The sequence below is a fragment of the Nymphaea colorata genome, chromosome 9 (genome assembly GCF_008831285.2).
Source record: "Nymphaea colorata isolate Beijing-Zhang1983 chromosome 9, ASM883128v2, whole genome shotgun sequence".
In the NCBI taxonomy this organism is placed as follows: Eukaryota; Viridiplantae; Streptophyta; class Magnoliopsida; order Nymphaeales; family Nymphaeaceae; genus Nymphaea; species Nymphaea colorata.
This window is the reverse complement of record NC_045146.1, coordinates 10,222,206-10,231,184: the sequence shown is the minus strand read 5'-3', so window position 1 is coordinate 10,231,184 and position 8,979 is coordinate 10,222,206.

Sequence of the window (8,979 nt, the reverse complement as noted above, 5' to 3'; positions counted from 1 at the left end):
TTCAGCTGAATTGAGCTTGATTGCCTTTTATGCAGTGTAGCAAGTACAAAGAATGAGTTTCATGGTCCTCGAAACTGAATTGAACTCAAACAGAAAGGAATGAACTCAAACATATGCATGAAAAACATGATCCTAACTCGGTTTTAGCTCACTCTATTGAGTTGAGCTCAAATTCAACTCAAACCCCCGCAAGCAAGAGAGAGAAAGAGCTCATAACTGAATTGAACTTAAATCAAGATTAATGAAATCAAACCAAACTAAATAACTTGATCTATACATAATAAACATGTTCGTTGCTCGATTTAAGCTTACTCTATCAGGTTGAACTCAAATTCAGCTCAAACCCCTAAAAACAAGGAAGAAAAAGAGCTCAGAATTGAATAGAACTCAAACCAAGATGAATGAACTCAAAACAAACTGAGGAAAGATTGATTTATACATGATCTTAGCTTGGTTTTAGCCTATTTTATCGGGTTGGGCTCAAATCCAGCTCAATCCCCTGAAAGCAAGAGAATGAAAGAACCAGTGGCAATTGCAAGTTAGTATAGGACTAAAACTTGGACTAGGTGATCCAAAGTAAGTGATGTAAAAGTTTCTCTCCATTAAGATAAACTTGTTTTGGACTTGGTTGAGCTAATGGTCATAGTTTTAAGTTCTAGTGAGCTAATTTGGGTTATAGGGAAGTTGATTTTATGCAGGGATAACCCTACTGAGGTGACTATAGCAACTCTGAGGGTCACGTAAAGTTGAGAAATGGCCTAATTGTTCCAATGTTTGGCTATTCTCAAAAAATTGGTGAAAATTCCCACTTTTCATGTTAGGTTGGCATGATGCAGAGGCAAAATGATAATTTCTAACTTGAGTGGCTTAGGTGATCTGGGTCTGGGTGCTTAATGCCAGAATAAAATGTGCTTGTTTGGTCCAAAAATAAACCTTGTTCTTGCCACCTAAATTCTCAGGGTGAAGGAGAAATGGTCATTCAAACTTGCGAACATTTTGGGTCTTCAAAGATAGTCAAAGTTACCATTCAATTTTCTTCTTTCTGTCTCTCTCTCCCACTATACACACACACACACACACACACACACACACAGAGAGAGAGAGAGAGAGAGAGAGAGAGAGATGAAATCCTCTAGTCATCTTGAGCTTCATCCAATCATTCCACCTGATGCATTGGGTCGATAGAAAGTGATTAAACACAGTCTGATGAGATGCATTCGGCCATGTTTACTGAGAGGCAGACGAATTTTTCCCTTCAAACCCCGACAAAAAATCCCACAAAGTATATATTTTTATATGTATCATTTTTTGAAGTAAAAATATAAAAATAGGTTCATTAGGGAGACATGTCTTTTAACTTGGTTTTCAAAATTCTACCCACTATATAAGTCACATGAGTATAGGTACATGCATCTCGAAGTAGCTATAGATACAGACATTTTAGAAAATTTGGATGTAGGGATATAATAGAGTGCATGTGTAAATATATACATTATCTATAAACTAATCCAAAATTAAGAAAAATGAGAGGGAAATATAGAATCTTGGTGGAAAATTAATAAAAGGAGAGAAAAATCAAAATTAAAGAACAAATTAAGTCTGAAATTATAAATTCTCAAGTTTTTAAATGCAGCTATACATAGCCATATCCATGTACCGGTGTCACTATACCTACATACCAACACAGGTACATGAGCATATCACACGTACCCATGTGGCTTAGCCCACTTTCATTTTTCTTAATAAATAAAACATAAATTATGGAAAAATAAATTACTCCCTTAGATATATTTTTAACTTTGTTTTCTTCTCTAAATAAAGCATAAAACATCACTAGCACCATGTAAATAGAGAGGATGGCTAAAGCAAACTAGTACAATTAATGAATCAGATTATGGATGTTCCTACACTTGAAAGCTTATAAACAGACCTTTATTTGTAGTTACAAGTTATCCTTAGCAAAAATCAGTAGGCAATTGCAAGAAGTAATGGATGTCTGTAAGAGGTAAAGTATGATTGCCTGGTAGACAGCAACATTACAGTCGTCCATTACTTATTGCAATAAATTATACTTTAGCTCTCAATGGCAGCTTGGTGAGGCAGGTACACTCAAATTTTCTTACTCTCTTTTGCTTCTACCTTCAAGTATTCCTATCTGCATACTGATCAGTTTGCTAGCATGTTTTTCATATCAACTCTGATTTACAAACAGAAAACTAAAAGGAAGAAAAAAAAGAAAGTGAACACCTTCTGGAGATGAGCTTAAGTTTGGACATACATAATTCTTATATGAACATGCTAAGTTTTGAAAAAAGTCCATCTTTCATGCCTATCTAAGAAATTAATTCTCAAGTCCTCTTTGTGTGCATGTGTTTGTGTGTATGTGAATATCATCCTTATGTAAATATCTCTCAATATGCTTTTGTTACATAAAATTGTCCAGTTAAATGCAACCAACGCTTTAAAATTCTGTCAATATGCCATCACTTCCCCCACAATGTGATTTTTTTGGGTCTAACTATCAGTTGAGAGTTAAACTGTCGTTCCATATAATAGTGTCATGCTTAACTCAAAATGGAATGCATGTATTGATTTGTCTCCATATGATGGTATCCTGCTAACTCAAAAAGGAAGGCATGTTGGTAGTAAGACTGTCGTTCCATATGATAGTGTCCTTACATTGTGATATATCTCCTTCGAGTTAATTTTATTATTCTTTACTAAATTTTCAATGAAGTCAAGCTCATGGATTGTCCCCGAGTGTGGCTGAAATCAATCTACGGAAATGAAGGACTCAACACATGCATTTGGAGTGGTTGCGTGCAGTCTCCATAACTTCAATAGCTAACATTGATGTGACAATGGGTGCTACTCTAAGTCACATGGGTGCAGGTGCGATACGGGTGCGGATACGGGGATACAGGTATGGACACAGAAATTTTCACAATTCTCGGATACGCGGATACAACAAATATAATATCCTCAAAAATTATAAATTGAAAAAAAAACATTAAATTAATAGTTCGCACTTAAAGTCACAAACAAAACATTATTTATTACAAAACTTTGTTTATCACAAAACATTGTTTATCAATATCATCATTCTAGTCATTGTCAATGCCCAAATCATCCTCACAAAACATTAGTGGATGGGATCCTACCAAAGTGAAGGTTTATTGCTAATTTGCTTCGGACAAACATTGGGTTTTTAACTTTTTATGCAATAACATACAAAAACCACTCATTCATGCAAAGAAAACCCAAAAACAGAAAAAAACTCCCAAATGAAGAACATGAACCCTAACTTCTAATATCGAAAAGGAAAAAAAAACCCACTTACCTGTCTGTCACCAGCTGCCGCCGTACGTCGTCTTGGGTCGCCAGAAGTCGTCACCGTCGCCCGCCATCGCTGCCCATGATATGCTGCTGCTGCATAAACCCTAACGGCAGAGACCTCGTCGGGTGAAAGGGAGAAATAAAGCTCGATCTAACAAAAAAGAAATCGGGTTTTACAAACGGTTTTTTTTTGGGTTCAGATCGAGTCTGATCCAGACCCGATCAAACGTATCCAAGCCGTATCTATGTCCGAATTCCCATATTGGAGTATCGATATGACGTATCCGTGTGACTTAGGTGCTGCTTTACAACTATGTTCATGTCAAGCTCCATTTCAGACAAACTACCTATGTATGTATGGAATTGATGTTTTGATAAACAATAATATTGAAACTCTATTGTTTCCCAGAATTATTTCTAGATCCTAAGTGGTTCATGTATACTATGCAGAGCTATTGTTACTATGAAATTGTTTCTAGTCTTAAGAGTGATTAATCATGCACTTCAAAATAATTTTTTCCCTTTTTTATGAGTGTAAAAATAAGTATTATGTTTTCTCATAAGCTATTTTTAATGTTTCTAATTGTTGTTGCAAGAAAGATGTTTAATACGTTTTATAGTTGCAATTCTGCATTTTCTAACACAAGTATAAGTACAAACCATGATGTGTCTTTGTTGAATGTGAAGGAAACAAGTACAATTTTGGAAGATAGTGATGTGATTGAGCATGAAAATAGTAATGAGAATGGACATGATGCAACTTATATTGATAATGTTGGAATAACTCATGAAGTGAAGATTGAACACTATGCAGAGGTGATTGAAATAATCCCAAGTGTTCACCCTGATTATGTGCTAACTAAAGGAATGGAGCTTTGAAAGTGATGACAAAGTCTATTAGTTTTATAATACATATGCAACGCTTGGTGGTTTTGACACGCGTATATGTGATTCTAAGAAGAAGCATGGAGTTTTTTATTATAAACAATTTTTTTGCAATAAAAATGGGTTCAAGAAACAAAAAGGTCATGAGAGAAATGAATATGCAAGTACTAAAAGCGGTTGCAAGGCATGAATGTCCATTGCATTAGACTCAAGTATGAACAAGTGGCATATACATAATATTCGGTGTGCACATAATCATTACTTGCACTCTCATGCAAAAGTAAATTTTCGTAAGTCAACTAAGAAGATGAATCTTCCTCACAATAATGCAATGAAGACCATGATTCAGTCTGGAGTGAAACCATTGAAGGTTATGAATGTTTTTGCCCATGAGGCTGGTGGATTGGAGAATGTATCATTTACTAAAGATCAATTGTATAAACATATACAAAAGTTGTCAAATAATTTAAATTGGAAAGATACTCAAACAATGGTAGACTACTTGAAGAAGAAGAACAATGAGAATTAGGACTTCTTTTTCAGTGCTAAGTACAATTAGGAAATTGTTTTTGGGCAGATGCAATAGCTCATGAAGATTACTATTATTTTTCAGATGTAGTATCACTTTGATACAACATATAAAAAAAAGAAGTATCACATGTCACTTGCACTATTTACCAAAATAAATCATAATGGTCAGCGTACAACATTTTTATTGTACATTGTTGATTGATGACAACACTCAATCATTTAACTGGTTGTTCGAACAATGGGTTCAATGTATGGGTGGACATGCTCTAGTATTATTTTTTATTGATCAGAATCTTGCAATGAGGACAACAGTAAAAGAAGTCTTTCCTGATACAGTGCACAGATGTTATAACTGACACAAATATATGAAAGTACCAACATATATTGGGTTATATAAACATGATCATCAATTTAAACATTTGTGTTGTGGTTTTTCAAGTCGGAGATAATTGAAGAGTTCAAAACTAAATGGAAAGAACTGAACTTGAATATTTACAAACTATTGAATGGATGATAAATTTATGGAAAGAATAAACAAGAAGGACTTAGCCATATTTTATTGACATTTTCATGGCATGTATGTTTGCGACTCAATAAGGTGAAAGTATAAATAATTATTTTAAAAATTGGTTCAATTCAAATACATCTTTGAGTGACTTTGTTGTGAAATATGAAGAGGCAATTCATAGTCAACATTACAATAAAAAGCCATTGGACTTCAAGAAGAATAATGAAGTTGAACCTACCATTACACGAATTTAGTTGGAATTGCACTTGTGAGATACATTTACTCCTGATATATATATATATATACAAAGTACTTGAAACAAGAATTTTTAGAATGCATGACTTGTTCATGTACCGTGACTCAATCTACAAATGGGATGAAAAAGTATCAAATGAAGCAACTTGTAGAAGAAGGAAGTGCAAATAAAGTATATAAACAATATAGAAACAATACATAAATTCATATTGACCCAAACAGTTAGCAGCTGTCGATTTGTTGATGCAAATGATGAGAAAGATTGGGTATTGTCTATTGACATATGCTTATAATACTGAATGCAAGAAACTACCTTCAAATTATGTACTTAAAAGATGGACCAGACAAGCTGGGAAATATATTACAAAAAAAGGCTTTGTCAGCATGGCAGATGTGTGGTCATCTTTATTAGTAAAGAAAAATTTGCTTCAGTTGAAGGCTAACAAGTGTGCGTATGGAGCATTGTTAGATGATATATGCAATGGGGAAGCAATGGATATGCTTGAAAAGATATTGAATCATATCATTGATGTGAAAATTAAAAATATGACAATGAGTGAACAAAGTTGTGCTATAGGTTCCCAAACCATGCACATCTATAGCACTAGTGTCACTAATGAGGCAATCACTTTCATTTATCATGGTCCAATTCATGCGAAGGGGACTACAAAGTGTTACACTTTAAGAATCGAGCAAAACAAACTGCAAAGGATGTGTGCCACTTGCAAGAAATATGGACATGATTTTTACACATGTCCTTTATGAATAAAAGAATGGTCAATGTTACATTTTTAGCACTGTCTTATATAAATTGTAGCATCTTTGCTCATGTGAAGACTATGCAAGAATACATCAAATGATAATAATATTGTGAACCAAAGAGTCTGCCGTTCATGTGCAGGAATGAGTCATGATAAGAAAAAATGTTCAAAGTTGAAGGATATCAGTAACTTAAGTTATATCTCTTGCCTTTAATATCTTATTTGTTTTTATTGTTACTATCTATACATCTTAAAAGTCTTTTGTTTTTGTGGATAGGTAAGTGATGGAGATGGTGGCAATATCTTCTTCATAAACAATAGAAGAAGAGGAAGAAGAATGTGTTGTATTTTTTTAGTTTTCTTGTGCTTGTATAAGAACATATGTGAGCTAAGTTGTAATAGCCTTGTTGACGTGCAATTCCTTGTCATTGTTCATCAATTCAACTACATGAAATATTTAGATGCTATGCACATGAAAATGAACAACATCCAGCTCTTTTAGAATGAACTACATGTTTCATATATATATATATTAGTGATTATATGAAGACTAATAATGATTTACAATGACATTCACATGAACTATAAGCATAATGTCAAATAAACTGTCTATAACATTAGTGATAATATGAAGACCACTAGATTTACATTCACATGTATTAGCAATACTTAGGGGATGTTGGGTAATTGTAACTCATTGTTACTATCCCATGAATCTACCCAAAAAAATGGGGCAGGTTCATCGAACATTGTGACAATTGTTTCATGAATCTACTCCATTTTTGGGGCAAAGTCATGAGGCAGTAACAATATGTTATTCATTCCAAATGCCCCCTTAGGGAGCTGATAAGTGTTCTTCTCTTTCTCTCTCTCTCTCTCTCTCTCTCTCTCTCTCTCTCTCAATTCCTCTCCCTGTGGCATGTAGATTTGCCTCTGCATATATTTTCTCCAAGATATTACAAAGATTTAATCATTGGTGGAGTCATCAAGGTTGAATCATGTGGTTCTTGAATTGATCAGGAAAAAAAGGTTACCATGGTATTAGAAAAGGTAAAAGGAAGCAATGGTGGAAAATAAAAATGGTCAAGCCAATTGAGTTGGTATCCATACTCCTTATGGGTGGAGTATTTTGGTGCCAAAAACAACATAGTGGAAAGAACCATAACTACTCATTCTATCAATTTTCCCCTTTCAAGTGAGTTGTAGAGAAAAGGCAAATTCACATCTATGTATTCCCAAATGCAGCCGTCAAATTCTGCATATATCTGCATAAGTGTGGTCTTGCAATTGTATTGTGCAGTTCTTAGTTATTAACTTTTCCTGCTAGTACCTCATATTGCAGCTTGACCCTATTGACTGCTTTGCTATTTTGCTTGCCAAAATGCAGTACAATTGTAACAGTGATCATAGAACATTTCTATTTCATTTTAATGGTAAAGTGTAGCATAAGCACTAGTTTATATTGATCTTAGCTTGTATTGCTCTTATATTGAGATAGGTAATTGGGGGGAATCCTCATTGTGTGACATCTGGCACACAACAATGTCAAGTATGTCTGAAAACACAAAGGAACAATGGAGAGATACTCAACTGTTCTATTTGCTGGTTAGTTATTTATAATTGTCATTCCCTCCTTCCCTTGGCCATTAGACACCCATACATTTTTTAAAGTAAACTTTTTTAAAATTCATCAAACACACCTCATTTTTTGACGAAGGGGGATTTCCTTTCTTCCACCCTTCACTAAGGAAACTTTTCGGAGTGAAATTTCTCCTCCAAATAAGGGGGTGTTTGTTTATTTCTCCTAGTTTGGAGGTGAAATTTCACTAGGAGAAGGTTTCCATGGTAAAGTGTGGAAGAGTTGAAATTTCTCCTCACCTGGAAATGAGGTGACACAATTTTTTTTGGCCCTTGCAAAATTAACAAAATCACACAACAAATGAGCTAATGTGAAAAAAGATCAAGCAATGATAATGAACATGGAAGAAAAGAGATATTTACAAGTGCCATATAACTGTCACACCTCAATCTTTTTGACCCTCAACCACAACATTTTTTTTTTCCCTAACATAAAGCATTGGATTGCGGCGACACAACAATTTCAAAAGAGATGAGCCAAGCAATGCAAAACAATGGGCAAGCTTTCCATTAAATAAGAATTTCAGTTCATCTGTACATATGAAAAAAATGCCCAGACTCACAACATTGATGCCTAACAAAAATAAGACATCAATAAAACCAAAACAAAACGCACCGGCACTACAATTGACCCAAAACCTCCCCATTAAGACGTGAGTGAAGCCATCTGCTCAACCTGTTGCCCCGGGTCCGCCAAAACCTGAAAAACTGAAAAAGGAAACAACTGGAGGCTCAGTCTTCGCAGTATGACAACAAGCTAGGAAAAGTCCAAACCCTCTTAGGTAGGGCTCAATTATACGAGCAAACATCAGAACAATCTATCATCATGTCGTGTCAGGGCACGCCATGCAAAGGTCACTCAATAGCCACAGTAATACAATTTCAATCACATGCAAGGCATGCTCAAACATGTCACTTGCATTCATAAGCACAACAATCACATGCACATCAATATCGTACATTTCACTTACATACATTTCATTTTCATTAATATCAGTGAATTGACGGTTCATGTGGGTGCAAACACAGGCACGTGCACACCGCAGGCGGCCTACAGCTGAGAGA